We start from the raw sequence: 19,850 nt of genomic DNA on the forward strand, positions 1-19,850 counted from the left end.
TGCTGCGGCTTCAGTCCTGGTGCCCCTGGTCTGTTGGAGACGGTCCCCAGCAGACCACAGGCACCGGGAGCGAAGCTGCAGCAGCAGCGGGTTCCCGCGCTTCTGAGGCTTTGCTCTGGCAAAGCCTCAGAAGTGCGGGAACCCGCTGCTGCTGCCGCTTCAGTCCCGGTGCCCCTGGTCTGCTGGAGACGGTCCTCACCAGACCAGGGGCACCGGGACTGAAGCCGCAGCCGCGGCGGGGTCCCGCGCCTCTGAGGCTTTGCCAGAGCAAAGCCTCAGAGGCGCGGCACCCCGCTGCCACTGTGGCTCTGCTCCCCGTGTCCCTGGTCTGCTGGGGGGGGGGGGGCGCAGCTAGTGTGCCCCCCCCAGCAGACCAGACTTTTGTTGTGGACCCTGGGGCAGAGCAGCTGGGGTGCTGCCGATTGGTCCTGCAGCGCTGCTCTGGGCACTACTGGACCAACCCGGCAGCACCCCAGCTGCTCTGCCCCAGGTCCTGATTCAGCTGCTGCTGGTCAGTTTCAGCAGTGGCTGAATCAGGACGCCTGGGGCAGAGCAGCTGGGGTGCTGCTGGGTTGGTCCAGTAGCGCCAAGGAGCGAGGAGCGGTGCTACTGGAGCAACCCAGCAGCACCCCAGCTGCTCTGCCCCAGGCATCCCCAAGTCAGCCGCTGCTGAAACTGACCAGCGCTGACTACAGGAAGCCCGAGGCAGAGTTGCTCTGCCCCAGGCTTCCTGGAATCAGCCGCTGATCAGTTTCAGCAGCAGCTGACTTGGGGATGCTTGGGGTTCTTAAGTTGAATCTGTATGTAAGTCAGAACTGGCGGTCAGTTTCAGCAGCGGCTGAATCTGGACGCCAGTTCCGACTTACATACAGATTCAACTTAAGAACAAACCTACAGTCCCTATCTTGTACGTAACCCGGGGACTGCCTGTATTTACTGACGCTAGCAGGTGGGTCATATTGCCCCAAATTGAGGGCTATTCATGAACTCGGGCTAGTGAGCCATATTGCCTTGGACTGAGGGATATGAGTATTGACTCTGGCCATTGGGCCACGCTGCCTGGCGAGCAGGGCCACTTATGGACTTGGGATTACTCAGAGACTGGTGAAGTTTCGTGGATTACAGAGACAGACAACTCCTGTAGCCAAGAAGGCAGTTTGCACATCCCAGAATGAGTTCACCCTAGTGACGGAGAGTGCTTATTCTGCTGCAAAGTTCTTTCACCTCTCTGTGGCCTTCCTTGTGTTTTATGCAAACAAGAAATGCACCCAGTTGACTTTTTCCTTTGAGATAGCCTTAGTGCTATTTTTTATGTTCAGACTGATTAGTATTGCATTCATATAATTTTATAGCTTCTTGCTTAAATTGCATATTGAGGGTTGGGTTTTTTGTTTTTTTTTTGTTCATAACTGCAGGCATTCTGAGGATGCTGCTAGGTAAGCACAAATAATAGAAATGCAGCAGCCTTGATAATGTAAGGTTTAATGAGTCTGGGAACACAGTGGAGTGTGATTGGGTTGGAAACATTACTTTGATTGAAATATATCCTTTCTAACAAGTCCTTCTACCGTATTAATTTAAACATAGTCATTTTGCCACTAAGCAGAATTGATTGTTAGCTGTGACTTTTTTAGCTGCTTTAGTGAATAGTTTGAATACTTCTAAATCTGGAGAGTAGTTCCCAATTCCTGTGTAAGATATTATGGACTAGTTTACTGCTCAGGAACTCACATGTGAAATTGCAGAATTACTAACTGTAGTTTAAAAGTCTCAGGGGGTAGCTGAGTTAGTCTGTAGCTGATCAAACTTAAAAAAACAACAAATGGCCCTGCAGCACCTTAGAGACTAACAAAATATATAGATAGTATCATGAGCTTTTGTGGTCACAACCCACTTTTGAATGAAGCAAGAGTGCCTGAGGAAGGAAGGTTAAGCCGTGATCTGAAGATGCATGGGCGGGGATAAACAAAGTAGAAATAAGTCCTATTTATACATTTTTAACTAGAACAATATTTTTACTGGAATAGTCTTTTGTTGGAAAATGCTGATTCGACCAAACTGAAATGTCACCCTGCTTTGTTTTCTGCCAATGTACCTACTCACCAGCTGACAGGCAGGCAGGATGCCCAGGTCTCTTCACTCGCGATGTTTCCATAACAGCCCTACTCCTTTAGGCTCCAGTGCTCCCTAGGCTGTTCTTCTGGGCTATGACTAAATAGTGGTGCTACTTTGGGAGTATCGCAAAATAGCTATTCTGTGTCTTTAAATGCTCCCATTATTTCAAAATAGATTTCAAAATAACTGGTGTGCTATTCTGATATCCCTATAACCCTCAATCCCCTGGGCTACGTCTAGATTGGCATGATTTTCCAGAAATGCTTTTAACGGAAAAGTTTTCCGTTAAAAGCATTTTCGGAAAAGAGCGTCTAGATTGGCACGGACACTTTTCCACAAAAGCACTTTTTGCGGAAAAGCGTCCGTGGCCAATCTAGACGCGCTTTTTCACAAAAAAACCCCGATCGCCATTTTCACAATCGGGGATATTTTGTGGAAAACAAATCTGAGCTGTCTATACTGCCCCTTTTGTGCAAAAGTTTTGCACAAAAGGACTTTTGCCCGAATGGGAGCAGCATAGTATTTCCGCAAGAAGCACTGATTTCTTACAGCAGGAGGAAGCTGGTAAGGGGAGCTGAATAGCCAGTAAGTAAACAACTGGAGTGACCCAATAGCAGCTTTCTCAGAGTGGGTCTGTGAACTACTTGAGAAACACTGCTCTAGATTTCTAAGATAAAGTGATAATTTTCCACAATTCTGAAAATCCTCTAGGTGTTTTAGCAACCCAATCCCAGATGATTCTTATAGACTTCAAAGCCGAAAGGACAATCAGTATCATCTAGTCTGACTTTCTGCATATTGCAGGCCATCACTCACCCATTCTTGCAATAGAACACTCAGTACACCCATGTTCTATCAACAGCTATGTGTCTAGTGGGAAAAATCTATTCAGCTCCTGTTGAGGCAAAGACCTCTTTCCTGTGGTTGGATATAATTTGTTCTGCTGTTTTTAATGTTTTTGTGTTTAATGATTACGATGTATTTAAATGTTATAAGTTGGACAAATACCCCATCAGGCTTCTATGAGCAGAGCACAGAACAAAGGACCCCGGTGAATTAATGTCTACCAGCCACTAGAGCACCTCAGCCAAAGCCACTTTCATTTTCAACTTCATCTCTGTCAGGGTTCCAATGGACATTCTGTTAGCCAGGAGGTGAGCTGACTTGGCACGAATCCTAAATAACCTTCACTGGCAAGATTCATATGGATCCCCCCAGGTAGAGTGTACAGCCGCCCTCTGGTGGAAAATCTGTCAAGAAGCATTTGTTTTGTCTGTCAGCACTTCTCCAGGGTTAAAACACCCCAAAGTCTATATTTTTGACAAAACACTAGATTTACATGTCTTTGGGACTGAATAAACATAAACATTTACAATATGATCTCCGGTGCCTTGCATTTTTCATCCTCAAGTCCAACTGAGCTACGTTCGTCTCAGGATTCAAGGCAAAGAGGGAAAGGAGTCTCGTGACTGATCTTGGAACAGCTTTAGACTGTTTTCACATAAGATGACAGTAACAGCATCTAAGGGCCATTCTGTTGTCCTAAGTTTGCTGTATCAGGGCACATAATCTTAAGGATAAACTATTTCCATGGTACAATGATCAAACAGTGAAGTTTGGTGTGGGTGGGGCTTGGAGTGGGGCCCTGGCCCTACTTCCTCCCTGTCTCTTTTCCGTATGATTTGTTTCCACGGGGGAACATATTTAGCAATTCTTGTAGTTTTTGCAGTTGTGATTGACCTTGTAATATGCTTGAAAGACCAATCGAGAAATAGTATCATTCTCACAGACTAATCACAATCTGAACCTTGTGTGTAACAAAGTAGTGCCTTCTAGTAGTGGGCCCACAAAAGATAAGATGCTACTACTCTCTCTCTAGGAAAACATGTGTTTTCCTTTAATACTAACACTTAGGTTTGGACCAGAGATGTAGGAATGCCAACAAGTGTGCATTTGTGATTTGCATAGTAATTTATGTCTAGAGCTGGATGAACATTTTCAGATGCAACTTTTATTGCACCCTTGGGGAAAACAAATCATTTAACATAAGAACATAAGAACAGACATACTAGGTCAGATCAAAGGTCCATCTAACACATTGTCCGGTCTTCTGACAGTGCCAGTGCCAGATGCCCCAGAGGGAGTGAACAGAATGGGTACCATGCCTACCCATCCTGGCTAATAGCCATTGATGGACCTATCCTCTATTAATTTATCTAGTTCTTTTTTAACCCTATTAAAGTCCTGGTATTCACAACATCCTCTGGCATAAAACTATTTCCATAGCAGAGGAGAGAAATAAAAACAAAACTAGAAATGTTTCATTTCAACACTTTTTCAAAACAAAAAGTTTCAACTCTAATTGAAAGTGACTTCATCTCAAATTTAACTTCCATTTTATATTTTTTCAATAAGGTAACCCCCAAGATCCTCTAATAAGATTAAAGTAGAACAAAATATTTCGCTTTAGAGCGCCTCCCATTTTTAATTATTTCTTTTTTACCTTCTTAAATTTGGTGAAAAATGCAACAAATGTTCATTTGGTGTTGACCTGAAAGGATTCTTTCTGTCCAGCTACTGAAACAAAAACAAAACAAAACAATCTGTTCACACAGCTTCAGTTGTATCTGACATCTTTCCCACATGGAGTATATCTTCCTTTAAAATCTTTCAGACGTTTCCTTTGATCACTGGATAATGTTAACAGCATAGTAAAATTAGAGTAACAATTACTATACTGAAGAAATGTAAAAAAAACCTCTGGCTAGTGGCTTCTTCATTTAGGTAAAGACTGTGATCACTGAACAGTAAAAAGACATGGGTTGTTATGGGTGGATGTTAAAATTCCTTGAAATAGGTGAAGAATATGCTTTATGATGGGGAGAAGGATAGCCTAAGAAAATGTACATTCCTTGAAGGACCATTCGTGCTTTTTACACTGGTGCATTTGATCAAGGACAGTTTATCTGTTATGACTCCTGTAAACACCAGAGGTGATCTGACAAAAGAATTTGTGCTGGAAATAAAACCCCACAAATTAATAACCATGTTTGACTGTGAAGTTTGCTTCAGGAATCATCTCGAAGGCGAAAGACAATATTTTTGTTGTGAACTTTCAGAAAACAGCCTTATTGTCAAGAGAGCTTATTTAAATTAATCCTTGGTTCTATTTGCAACCTACACACGAATGTAGCATTTCACAAAATGCTAACTTCTGAGGTTGTTCTGAAAAATAGAACTCCTAGGGAAGTTTCTTAAATATTTTTAATAAAGAGGAGCAGTTTGTTCAGATAAGTCAAATCATCCTCATTCTGAATATGAAAATTACTTCTCACCTTAAAGTTCCATTCATTTCTATGAAGAACATGGGAGCTATCTGTTTCACATTTATGAAAACGGTGGGAATTCTGTTTAATTGAGTGGGTGACTCTGAAATGTAATCCTGAGGTACTATAAGAAGGCAGCTCATGGTTACAGATAGTTCAATTGCCAATACCTAACACAACGAAGTTACCAATTCTTCTGAAAGGTCCCCAACATTCTGAGAGAAGTGGAAACCTAAATGGAAGATTTGGACCAAAGGAGCTCTGAAATGTATAAATAGCTTTTGATTTACAAGAGATGCTCTGTTTGGCGGTTAAACTGTCAAAGAGGCAGAAGTTGCATGGATGCAGCCTGTTCTTCTCATCATTTGTGCTGAATGGGGCAAGTGTCAAATGACATTTACTTAAACTAAGAAGAAAATGCTAAGTTGAGGTAGAAAATATGCATTTAGATTTTTGTTACTTTAACATCTTTCTCTTTATTCTATACACAATTAAGTATTCGTTTTTGAAGAAGTTGTCCTGGGTAAGTGCAATTTCATATTCTTCACAAGCTCCTGGACACAGTCTATATAGTAGTATCCAAATCCAATGGAGTCTACTGAAGTAATATGACTGAGACACAGGAATTCTATAAGATGGTAACTACACCTTAGATTGGGAGTAAATTGCAGGAATCCTGGAAGAAATACAGAAATGGGTGTGTCAGTTGGAAATAATGCGTACACAGACTGACACAGGAGTCAAAAGTAAAAATTAGCATTGCTGTCAGAGTAACTTTAATAAAATATCTATAAATAGGAGCACGAGTGGCTTATTTAAACTGACAAATATGGTTATGTGGAACAGTAAGTACAGGAAGAAAAACTGAGCCAAAATATTGCTAAAAGAAACTTCTAGTCTTTCTTTCCAAAAAATGTATTCTTCACTTTGCTGTGTAAGAGTTTCCATAATTAATGAGGTCTTAATAGCATTTTTGGCTCAAACCTAAAAAATAAATTCTGTATGAGTAATAACTAAAATTTATTCTAGCAGAAATGCAACACAGGAGCTTTTGCTCAAGTTTTTTATGAATTAAAATTGCACATAATGAGATATTTCTGTAACAAGGTTTTTTGAGTGCACACATTTTTGCATACAAATCGGTGTGCTGTATAACTCAGTTCATGAAAACATTTGGTGGACAAAACAATTTTTTGTAGCCAGTAAGAAAATTCTGAACAATTCCTTTTTTCATTATTATAAACTCCCTTTTCATCTTAAAACAATTTGCTTCCCGGATCAATATGCATTTCCTGTGCAACCATCTTTCATAACACAAACCAGCTAAAACTATTACAAGAAAATTAAGGATGAGAGAGATTATTATTAAATTGAGCAAGAGTACATGAAAAGATGTGGTGATAGTTAAGGAACAAGACACAATTTTCTACGCAGCTAAGCTGAAATATTTCCATAATTTGTATGAATTATTAAATATTATTCCAAGGATCTGGTGCAGCAGTGAGCCCCCCCAAATGGTTTTGTTTCATTATGATTAACATCTATAACTTTTCAAATTTTAACCTGTGATGATGTGCCAAGATATTGTTCCATCTATTGACAAATCTGTATTCAGGATTTCTGAATACAGTACCAAATTATTGTGGTTTTGTAGTTGCAAGTATCTCTTGGTGTTGACACCAATATCCAATAGGTATAATTACTGGACTGACAACATTAGTATCGAGGGGATTGATAGAGGTGGATTTGACAGTTTCACAGACAATACACTCTTGAAACTATATATAAAATCTGGAATTTCCATAGGAAGATAAGAATTTCCATGCTGGATCACGTCCATAATACCAGATATTGATTCAATACCAGATGTTGGTCAAGAAGGTGCAAGACAACTGTAATGGACAAGTATGGAAAACCCAATTATATCAGTGGTTTCATACTAAAGTCAGGCAGTTGCTGATTGGCTTTTGCCCTGCTCATGATAATTTGTACCACTTTGTAAATTTTAAAATAATTATGGACTTCAGTATTTGTCTACTCTGAACTCTTGGTTTTTAATATTTTGTGGGAGTGGGTTCCACAAATTTTGGGGGCTTTATGTATAAAGGAAACCTATTTTATGAGTTTTATATCTGTGTCCTGTTAACTTCCTTGGACACATCCTTGTTCTTGCATGAGCTAGAAAGGGAAAACAGGAGCCTCGGGATTATTTTCTTTGAAATGATCATTATTTTATAGCTCTTATTGGGTCACCTCTGCTTCATCTGTTCTCTAAATTGTATGGTGTTAATCTTTTTAATTGATCATCATGTAGAAATCTTTTCATGTATCTAATAATTTTCTCTTAGGGCAAGCTCTACCAAAATACTGTCCGGTTCTCTTAGACATTCTAAAAATTTGCAGGAAAAATATTTGGTACTATCTGGATTCAATGGATTGTGATTTTATTTGTAAATTACAGAGTTTTAGCATGCAAGTCAGATCATACATATCTATTGCAATTCACACTTCATAAATAAAAGAGCTGGGGAAATGAAAATTTCTTTTAGCCTTTCTGGCAAAGTGGCTCTGAATACCATGCAGCTATTTGCTGAACATAAATTAAGAAAATTAATGGATAAAATGCTGATAACTTCTGCTGAAAACATGCTGTGGTAAAAGACCAACATTTGTTTCACAATCTAACAAAAGCAACAATGCTTAATTAAAAAAAGAGCTTGAAAATCAAGTTAATTTTGATTGATAGCTCCAGGGTCTGTAGCTCAGCCATATTTGGCCTTCTGTGGTGTGAACTTCAAATAGAGCTTCTGTAATAAACTAAGCCATCCCTTGGCTACTGTGTGGGCAGGAGGGGGTTTACCTAGGGAAGTAGTAGAGTCTCCATCCCTAGAGGTGTTTAAGTCGCGGCTTGACAAAGCCCTGGCTGGGTTGATTTAGTTGGGATTTGTCCTGCCTAGAGCAGGGGGCTGGACTTGATGACCTTCTGAGGTCTCTTCCAGTTCTATGATTCTATGATTCTATCCCCCAGGGAACCTGACTGCAGAGGCTTCAGCAACCCACCCAGAGAGGTGGCTCAGTAGGAGAGGGTGAATATGGGGCAGTACCTAAGGCAGGGATAGTGTGTTAGGATGGTGCTAAGCACCTTCCCAGGCTGCTGTTGTGGAGCCTATAGGGTTAGGGTGCAAACAAGTTGGAAAAAGCTTCCTTCCCACAACTAGAGATCTTAACTGGGGGAGAAGGGAGGCACTTCTTTGTGCCAGTAGCATGTGTGGCTTTGACACATGCAGGGCTTGACTCCTGGGCCAGCGGGTCTTGAGCTTTCCAAGGCTGCCAGCTCAGACAGAGATTGGGGGCAGGAGGGGGAAGGACCCTGGAGCCAGGTTGTTGGTTCATTGAATGATCTGACCAGGGGCTGGTTATCTGCACAGTGCTGGAAGGACACACCCTGCCATGGGACATGGAGAAACAGCAGAGCTGAGGGAATTGAAAGTGTATGGCAAAGACAGAACAGGGACAAGGGCGACACATAAAGGGCTGTGCAGGACTATTCTTAGGATTTTTGGTGTACTTCACAGTACACCGAAACTACTACTAAACTGGTGCCCCTATGCTTAGCAAACAAACATAAACATACACTATTGGAAAACTTGCCAGATGTGCTTTATTAAAGTGAATTTAAACAAATTAAGCACATTATAATGCTGATGGTCTAAGGCTGCAGTAAAGAAGTAATTCTATAGAAACATTCTGATTTACTGACAGTATGATGAAAATGTACTATGTACTTGAGAGTTTGTGCATCTGTCTGTGGCCATCCATCCATCTGTGAGTCTGTTTGTTCTCCTAAGCGGAAAAAGCTAGGACCACCAAATTTAGTATGCCGCTTCCTCTTATCATAACTTAAAGGGTTTGGTTGTGCCAGGACAATGGGATGTGCTTGGAATTAATTTGTTTCTCATAAAATGGAAAGGAAGAGATCTGGTAGGGAGGACAGTTATACTGTAGAATGTTCACAGAAGAGGACAGCAAGGGGCCAGAGATGGGGATTGGGAAAGCTATAATTTCCTTGATGCATCACCAGGAACTAGGGATGGGAAAAGGGACAGCTATCTACTATATATTTTTTATGTGTTTGTCCCCTACCCAGGGTATATGCATGCCTTCTCTGTCTGTGACAGCTGCAGCAGCCATGAAGAGGTGCTTTCCACCTGGCCCCAAGCTGCTGCAGTGGGAGAGGGCTGGGTTGTCCTCTCTCCCCAGGGAAGCCTAGGTAATGAACATCTCATCCCTGGCCTCCCCCAGAACAATGATTTACATAAAGAGAAACAAAGCTTGTTTGATTTAAGGACCCCCAAAACACCAAGTAAATCTTCTAGTAATATAATATTTTACATCTGTCAACACAACATTTTATTGGAAATTATTACAAAGAGATATTGAAACAAGGATTTGTTTTTAATTAAAAGCAATCTTTCTAGCTTTTTTGGCTGCAAAATCAATAATAATGTTATCATATGACAAAGATGAAGTGATATCTTGTTCAACTGCAAGAATAGCAAGACCAGTCAAGCGTTCCTAACTCATTGCAGAACTGAAGTAGCTTTTAATGAGCTTTAGTTTTGAGAAATACCATTTTCCTTATGCTACTGTTACAGGAATTGTTAGTAGAATGAGTGGCAATGTATACATTAGGATATGTGTCAACAAACTTGTTGTATGTTTAAGTTGTACAAAGTCCATCCCCAGTTTTGTATGTGATGATGCTGATGACAATGTCCTCGATTTTTCATAGAGTTCAAATCCATTGAAACTAAAATCGTCACCATGCTTCAAGAGGTTCGCTAGGTTTATCCGCTTTGTCATTAGCTGTTCTTGTGTGATGGATGTTGGTTGTTGGTTACAATAGTTGTGAGTTAAAACTCTGTGTCAACCTTATATTGTAAATAGGTCTGTGGCATTATCCAGTTAACTCATAGCAACTGTGTATTTACTTCATGAAATTTCGACAAGACATTGTGAAAATATAAGCCATTGGCTGCCCAACTTCTGGGGTGCTAAAAACGATATTGACACACTGAAAAGCAAGAGAATCTTAATATGACATATGATCACATTATAACAGAGTGGGCAAGAGAGCCTCCGTGGGCTGGATCCATCTTGCCAAGTGGATTGATCCAGCCCACAGATGCCCTGCCACTCTCCCACTCTCAGGCCAACCAGGGTCTCCTTTCCCACCAGGGGTGCCCAGCACTTAGAAGGAACCACCAACTGAAGTACACTCTAAATGCCATTCACCCCTTGCAGGGTGGGGGCAGGGAGTGGAGACTTCGTGTGCTCCTCCCACCCCCACACCTTGATTAGCCTGGGGGCAGGAGGAGCGCATGAAGTCTCTCCCACCCTGTAAGGGGTGCAGACTCCTAGAAGGAACTTCCAGCTGTTCAGAGCTGTCAGTTCTCTCTCTGGGGTGGATAGCAAAGAGTCCATGCCCTTCCTCACTCCCAGGCCAATCAGGGTCTGTGAGTGGGAAAGCACAGAAGTGTCCTGGTCCCGCCCCTTCTTCCCAAGGCCCCTCCCCTCCCGGGGCATCCTTCTAAAATTATTGCCCACCCCTGCTCTATACGCTAGTGAGAAGATAAGTATATCAGAGTTGTCAGGAGTGCTCTATTTAGCAGTTACAAAGTTAGAGGAAAGTCGGTCAACAATTTTTATTTGATGTAAACTGGCCCACTCCTTTCCTCAACTCAAACGTGTCACAAATAACTATCAACTTAATTTTCTGTTTTTGGGGTAAGGTATTTGTTTTTTTAAAACAGGATTGTTACGCATTTTTTTGGAAACAAAGTTGTTAAATGAAACTCTCATGGTTTTGATAAAGATTTTTAAAATGTTCCCGAAATTCTGGCAAAAAAAAATAAAATAAAGGAAAGCTGGTCCATTTTCAACAGATAGAGTTGAATAAATGTAAAGAGAAAATAATTCATACTAGACAATAGCTCTGATCTTACAATATTCTATCGCTAACAACATATTCATGCTCAAAGCTGAGCAACAGTGTAAATTGCTTTCATGTTTGACTTTACCTCCAGGCCTCTGTAGGAGAGGAAATAGATGGAAAGCTGTGGAACACCAAAATCCATCTCTTATGGTGCAGAGTGCAACCACTAAGGCCAAGTCACGCCACTGGACACCCCTGCTAGCATCTCGGGGATGGGGGATTTGTGGGCCTGTGGCAGCTCCTCTTATCTCATGCAATGAATGGGGAATGGGGAGACAGTGGGAGGCAGTGAGAAAGATAGGGGAACGGGGGAATTATGGAGGCAGGAGAGGCAGTGAGAGAAATGGGAACAGGACAACCACGGGGGGAGGGAGGCAGGTGAAAAGAAATGGGACAGGAGCCAAGGGGGCCTACTGATCAAGAGGAAGCATGCAGCAGGGTCTGTGTTCATGAACTGGCATGGGAAGTGGCTAGCCTGGCACTCTACAGCTTTGCTTGACCTTAAGCCTTGTACATCCACCCTATCATCAGCCACTGGATCCCTACACTCACTGCTGGTGGATGGGCAGCTAGTGAGCAAGGATCCAACCAGCAGCTGGACTCATATGTACTGATGGGAGGGGAGAGATAGAAAATATAGGAAAAATTGCCTATTTTTAAGAAAAAGTAGACACACCTGAAGGAAGTTTTAAATATGGGACTGTCCCTTTAAAAACCAGACATCTGGTCACCTCAATGCAAGCTATAATGAAACATATGGTGGTCATTCCAGCAACTGGTACACTTAAATTGGTAGCAGTGGAATCCTATAGTGATGCCTCATGTATACTTGTAATGGTGGCATATATTTAAACGGGGAAAGTTGCCAATATTGACTTCATTTCAACAAAATATATATAAATATTTTAGAAGTCAAACAACATTGCAAAATGATGGGGCCAATCAAACCATAATACGTAGATAGGTCTACGGTTAGTGGCCATCTTGTCCCAGGTTTTATATGATCATCCATTCAAATTTACACTTCAGTGCTATTTGTTTCACAATTTCAGTAGGGTTACTCCAACATGTTGATTAACCCACCCTTCCCTAATATTATCAGTAACCTAGCAAATGCATTTTTCTCTCTTAAAATGGGTTTTTCAGGCATTACTTACAGAAACAAAACTATATTCTTTTCTAAAGATTCACAGTTCTGTTTAGCAGGCAGTATAAAACAAAATGTATTAAGTGTTTTTGAATTGATGCTTCAATTCCTGATATATTTTGGAGTGTCACTCAATGTGCAATCATCAAGTAATCTCAAAAGAATCCAAGACAAATTTGAAGGACCATCAAACACTTCCCATTTAGTGATTCACTGAAACAAATTAGAGACTAGTACTCCTTTAAAATACAGAAGGTTTATGTCAAGTTACAATGAGTGAAGGGTGGGCTTCTCAAGTTCAGAAGCTTTGGTTTGTATAAAACAGCTTGTTTTATGTTTGTGGGATTTTTTTATTGTTTACTCAGAATTGGAGGGTAACTTAGAGAAATATAACTTTATACCGGATGCTAGGGACTTCCTATTTTCATCTGGGTTGTAGATAAAGCTGAAAATTGGTATTTTTGTACTTTGATTCTGAGAGTAACCAAGTTTATGGATTTAAGGGGTTTTAAAAATAATTAAACATTTCTGAATCTTACAATACTCAGATCACATTTGATGTAATGTTTGAATGACAGGATCATTTGTATTTTATATGTACTTATTCAAACACTTTAAAATAAAATAATTTTGTAGGCTATGTACTTACTAGACCTATAGAAAACAAAATTTGGTTTCAGTGACTTGATTCTTGACAGTTGGATTATGATCCTTCATTTTTCTTCATCACCCTATGTGACTAGAAAAGGAGAAAGCTATATCTGGATCCATAGTATGATAGTGAAAGAGCATTCTGATCTTTCCTTAGATTAAAAAGTTCATATAGGTAGCAGTAGACTTGAACGTCCCATTACATTTCAGATCATCCTCAAATGGTGCATAATCAGAAATTCATAACTCTTGGCTACAGGTTTCATGAATTTCAAAGCTAGTTGCTTTGTTACACCATAATTTTTACCATAAGTATAAGCCAGATATTGAAAGGTATTTAGGCAACTAAGATGCAGCTAGGTGCTCAATGGGCTGTTTCCAAACTCTATGAAATGACTGAATGGGGTTAGTCCACAAACATTATTGTCGAACTCATCTGGAACTAACATAATTCAGATCCTGATTCCTTCCTTAATTATTTCCACCTGGCAGAAGACTGCCATAAGCACTCCCACACTTCCATACCTGGTCCCAGCCCATTTCTGGGACCTCACTGGTCTTTTCTCTAGCTAGAGAAAGGAGGGGTCCATCTCCTTGCTGTACTGAGCTTACTCATCTAACTCCCAGGAGGCAGTTAGGAGCAATGATGCTTTTGAAATTCCAGTATACATTCATTTGCATCTTTAAAAGCTAGAGTATTGGCTAGATGAAAATCTGCTGCATTGTACATGGTATTTTGCGTTTTCTGGAGCATAGATTTTTTAAAGATGTGGGTTGTTTTAAAATGATTTTCATTAGGACAGTGTAGCTAGACAGGAACCTTTTTTTGTAACATCCATTTTTGCTTGTTTGGAGCATACAGGGCACACAGAGCAGAAAGCCCAGGCTGTGTGACCGTGAATGGCTGTAAACAGAGATATGCCAATTGCTGACTAAAAGGCTGCTGAAGAGTGCCTTTGACTTAACCTATATTGACACGAAAACACAGCCGTCTGCGGGGGGAGGAATTTCTCACCCAGTAAAAAAAATGTCTAGTACTTACAATTTAGTTATTTTTCTTGCAAGTGTAAATTAACTTGAAACTTGCTTGTAAGAACTGGCACCATAAAACGGACTAGTACAATTTGGCATCTTAAGATAAGAAAGAGGATACGGGCCCTCAGGGGTATAAAAATGAGTCCAGCAGCACATTTACTTTGAGTGTTAATCTACCATCTATCTGCTGGTCAGATTAGGTGTTTGATCTTCCGAGGTTCCAGAGGGGATGCCCACCTCGTATTCGTCTTTCCTAGGAATTGAGAGACCGGCCCTGGCCTGACATGCTGGAGTCGAGAGGCACAGAAAAGGGTAAAAATTGTACCTGGATGTGGTCTTTTGTTTTAAGTGTTCACATAGACTTAGAACTTTTTAAAGATTAAGCTGTCACTTGGTACCATTATTTCTATTTTTTATCTTTACCTTTTCCTGTAACCATTTTTAAGACCTATATATATTTGCTAGCATTTAAAAAATAGAGCAATAGCTATTGTAACCATATGATTTATAAGCTTCTTTAATAAACCTGTAACTGTTTAAGCTTTAACCTGACTCCTTCAGTTGCTGTAACAGAACCAAGCACAATTTAAAAGAACTTCAGCCGGTCATAAAGGGACAGGCATAGGAAAAGCTTGGGCGTTTGGATCTGTGTCACTCCCAGGTGACAGGTTCATTGGGGCACCTTTCAGTCTTTCCCTAAGGCTGCCCACTGCGAAGGAACCCTGGGTGTGTCTAGACTACAGGGCTTTGTCGACAAAAGTGGACTTTTGTCGACAAAACAATACCTGCGTCCACACTGCCTTTGAGTTTTGTCGACGTATGTAAACCTCATTCTACGAGGAATAACGCCTTTTGTCGACAGAATTCTGTCAGTAGAAGGCATTATTGCATCTACACTGTCCTTTGCGTCCACACTGTTATGTCGACAAAGTGGCTTGCTTTGTCGACAGAACTGGATGCAGTCTAGACGCTCTTTGTCAACGGAAGCTTTGTCAACAGTATCTGTCGACAAAACTTCTGTCAACAAAACCTTGTAGTATAGACGTACCCCCTGTGTTCGAGCAGCTAAACTCTAAGGTGTAATAAGCTCTTCCTATAAACAGGGGTGTCTGTTGGCCTGCTGGCTACCCTCTGCGATGGGACCCCGGTCCTAGCAGTAAAGACACGGACGTTAAACCTTTTCTCGGAAACACACACACACACACTGCCCTGACCGTTGGCTGACAGAATTGGCGTAGTTGGCAGGATTGTGTTATTGGTTCACATACAGCAACATGAAGCCTGTCACTCTGGACATGGATTTTAGCTGTATAGAGAAAGAGTTTACCCAAGAGGGATGGGGCAACCCTAAATGGGATAAAGAGATGTTAGGGAAAGGCTTTTAAAGGGTGTGTGGCAAGCAGCCTGTACTAACTACTGGAACTTAGAAACAGAGCTTATCAGAGTGCAGAGAGAGAGATACGAACTCTGGGTGCAATGCCAGAACCTAGATACCCGGATGCGAACCCTAAATAAGGACATGGAGAACCTACAGGAACAGCTCCTCCTGAGGCTAGAGAGGGGAAAGAGAAAGTAATTAATGAAGAAAAATGAGCGTTTGGAGCTGGCTTTAAAACTTTGCTAGTTCAAACCCCTGCTCTCCCGCCTTCCACTGTAACCAAGATAAAACAGTACAGCTATGGCTCCAGTCTGTGAACTAATTAAAGTTTTGGAAAAATGAGGAATCTTAATTCGTACCTACTCCCTGTATAATTTCCTTGGCAAGCATGCTTGCTGGGAATGAGCCCCCTCCCATGAGGAAGCTCTGAGACAGCTGATAACGAGATATGCACTTATCAGTCTATAGGTCCAATTCACCCTAATGCCCCATTTTATTTGTACCTCACTGTGGGAAACACAGGAATGTCCTATGCCTTATGGCAAGAAGGAGAAACAGTACCCCGCCATCCCATACAGTTTGGCTCGAAGTTATGGCAGGGGTCACAGTTAAATTACTTGCCTTATGAAAAAGTGCTTCTGACAGCCTACACAGCACTAAGGAAAACAGAGGAGCTAACCCAAGCTCAAGCCATAACACTTCACACTCCTCTCCCAATCATTAAGCCCATATTGGAGGGAAAGGAGTTGCAACCGGGAATAGCCCAAAAGAAAATGACTGTCCAAAGATGAGCACTCTATTTACACTACAGACTTTGCTGCAGCATAGATGTTATGAAAACCCTATACTGAAAAGTTTAAAATCAGTAATAGCTGACTGCAATACTAAACAGTCAGATTTACCTATTAAAAGGAATCAGAGGGTGTGAGGGAATAATTAGAAAGCCCACCCTCCTTACCAAATTAATACTAGATAAACCTGTGTCATTGAGAAAAGTCATTTAGCAGAAATCAGGATGTATCATAAAAGGAAAAAGCATGTGAAAGGAGAAAGCAAAAAGTTTAGAGCTCTATAGGTATACAGGCAGTCCCCGGGTTACGTACAAGATAGGGACTGTAGGTTTGTTCTTAAGTTGAATTTGTATGTAAGTCGGAACTGATACATATTGTAGGGGAAACTCTAGCCAAACATTTCTCCAGAGCTCAGTTTTATTCTCCCACACCTCACTTCCCTCAGTCCTTTATTCTCAAGCTGAGGTGTCTGCTGTGAAAAGCCGCTCCGCATCTCCCTGGTCTGCTGGGGGAGGGGGCGCTAGCTTCGCGTCTCCCTGGTCTGCTGGGGGGAAGCAGCTAGTGCGGGGTTGCCTCACCCCGTTTGTAAGTAGGGATCCGATGTAAGTCGGATCCATGTAACCCGGGGACTGCCTGTAGTTGAAGGAATTAAGTGATTATTGTAATATGTGAAGGGAAACCTGCTTTAAAAATGACACCTTGTTTCTTTGCAGCCTCTTTCTTAAGCACTGTGCAAACCATCTAGGCAAAGAAACAATCAAATGTAAACATTTGTCTAGAGACACTTTTGTTAAATTTGCAACAGGAAAATTAAGGATTCTACTGAAACTTAATTAGTTAACTGCATAAAAGAATGAGCTCTATATATTGTAACTCTATTTTGTAGGTTTCAAATGAACTAGTTTTATTTTGTTTTAGACAATGTCCTCTTGCTTAAAATTGCAAACAGACAAAGCACAAATTAGTTAGTGCTTCTGTTGGGCATTCAACTTTTAAAGTTAAATTTGCTCTCTAAGAAAATCAAGTTATTGATTTAAGAATCCAAACTCTGAAACTTCACTGTGTCTCTGTTCAAGGCTGAGCTGATAACACTTTTAGCTTGCTCTCAGATCCAAGGTTGTAAGTAGGTGCAGACTGCCTGTCCGTTCTGAAGAGGTTTGAAACCAACTGTCCCTCCTAAGTAAGCCTGTAACATTGTACATATGATTCTTTTCAGAAAAATAAAAGCTTTTTGCTTGCAGGAACAGTAACTGGCCAACCAACACCTTGTGCTAAGGAAAAGCATTATAGCTTCACACATTAAGCCTGATCTGTGGTACAAGAGAGAAACTGAGGCATGCCACTGTTAGGGAAGGCTAGCAACTCTAAGGGTATGTCTACACTACCCCGCTAGTTCGAACTAGTGGGGGTAATGTAGTCATCCGCAGTTGCAAATGAAGCCCGGGATTTGAATTTCCCGGGCTTCATTTGCATGAATCCGGCTGGCGTCATTTTTAAATGCCGGCTAGTTCGAACCCTGTGCCGCGCGGCTACACGAGGCACGGAGTAGCTAGTTCGGATTAGGTTTCCTAATCCGAACTAGCTGTACACCTCGTTCCACGAGGAGTACAGCTAGTTCGGATTAGAAGCCTAATCCGAACTAGCTACTCCGTGCCGCATGCAGCCGCGCGGCACAGGGTTCGAACTAGCCGGCATTTAAAAATGGCGCCGGCCGGCTTCATGCAAATGAAGCCCGGGAAATTCAAATCCCGGGCTTCATTTTCAACTGCGGATGACTACATTACCTCTGCTAGTTCGAACCAGCGGGGTAGTGTAGACATACCGTAAGGTAATTCAAAGAAGTAGAAAGTCACAAGTACCAATAAAGCGCCCTTGTTCTCGGAAAGTTGCAGCTCACTAGCCCATGGAAGTGGTAAGGAACTAGCTGTAACCGGTTCCCCTAGTAGATCTTAGGCAGTATTTTAAGTTATAATGGACCACCCCGACGGGGTAGAAATGTTTTCTTGTCTTTCAGATCATCAGAAAGCGCTGGTGCCAGCTAAAGAAACAACAACAACAACAAAAAACCATGGTTCTGTGTCATGACACAATAAGTTTGTGTTCTGTCCAAGTTTGTCTTGTGTGTCTTAATTTTAATACGAATTGCAAATATTGTTGTGTGTAAGATATTGTTTTAATGAAAAAATACTTTAAGTAAAGCAGAAGCATGAATTTAAACCAACAAAATTAATAATTGGGCCCAATCAATTGGCAACTCTAAACTTAGCCAATTGGCAACTTTAAAATTCAGTAAAAAGATAATAGTTTAGTAATTGTTTAGGCTAGGAGAATGTTAACAGTGTCTCCACAGGTAAATAAAGAAGAAACTGGAAAGAAGCAAGAAGTGCATCACGTAAACAAAAAGACTGAGAGTGGGGTACCAGCCCTCTCCCCCACCGGATTGGTTTTGCTTTAATGGCCACACAAATGAAATATTTAGCTTCTGTAAATTTGCACACCAACCATAAAAGTGGTTTGGCCAGAGATAATAAGAAATCTATAAAAAACAACACGGGCAAGTGAGACATCAGCATATTTAAGTAAAAATGCCCACAACAATGAGAAAACTAGTAACCTCACCATTGCAATAACAGCTATTTGCCCTTCTACTCATTAGTGCCTGATGCCTTTAAAGGCCTCAAGAATTATGGAATTGCATGAGTTAACAATTAAACATCTGTGAACCATGCTTGGTCCTATAAGAAAAACAATGACTCTAGTCAACGTTACCTCCTTCAAGTCACATACATAGAACAATATACACTAATAGCAATAGGGAATACACGGCCTTGGGCCGCCCCTCATTCGCACATAATTATTTTCTTTATTGTAACAACATGAACACTACGAGGACAAAGAATACGCAGTCCTCTGAGTTAAAGTTTGTATGGAATATTGTGGGAAAGAAGCTAAACACTAACATCAGGCCACTGAAGTTGGACCTACTGACTCCCACTGGGACTTACCACTTAAAGCCCAGACAAAGGTAACCCCTAAGTCATGGCTGTCATTTGTTAACCAATGGCCATTGCTAACTTGCTCTCATTTGGATATCATCAACCAGGACCTTAAGGACAAAATAGAGCCTCCCAATTGTGCATCATGCCCTGAACAGGCCCCTGTCCCAGAACCAGGACAATTGTCACTAGTCCTTACCTTGGTGATGTTCCACACTGGTATAGACCAGCTGTGTGCTAGACTGGCTAATCAAATTGGTAAGTGCCTAATTAGGCAACGATGGGGCTTAGCAGATATCATTGCAGATTGGTTTAAGCCTAGAAACTCTGTCAGCAACACTTATGTCATAGCCCAAAAATTGTATAAAAATCCAAGCTGGTAGATGCAGTAATATCCAGTGCCCGTGAAGGCCTAG

At 41.3% G+C, this 19,850-nt stretch overlaps 1 long non-coding RNA gene across 1 annotated transcript in view; it reads left to right on the forward strand.

Annotated features, from left to right (window-relative positions):
- Window positions 1–19,850, forward strand: part of LOC142829860 (uncharacterized) — a 118,371-nt gene that overhangs the window by 90,117 nt on the left and 8,404 nt on the right. The window contains exon 4 of the long non-coding RNA XR_012904732.1: window positions 14,465–14,581. This is a non-coding gene — a long non-coding RNA (uncharacterized LOC142829860). The remainder of the gene's footprint in view (window positions 1–14,464; window positions 14,582–19,850) is intronic.

The sequence above is a fragment of the Pelodiscus sinensis genome, chromosome 6 (assembly GCF_049634645.1).
Source record: "Pelodiscus sinensis isolate JC-2024 chromosome 6, ASM4963464v1, whole genome shotgun sequence".
In the NCBI taxonomy this organism is placed as follows: domain Eukaryota; kingdom Metazoa; phylum Chordata; order Testudines; family Trionychidae; genus Pelodiscus; species Pelodiscus sinensis.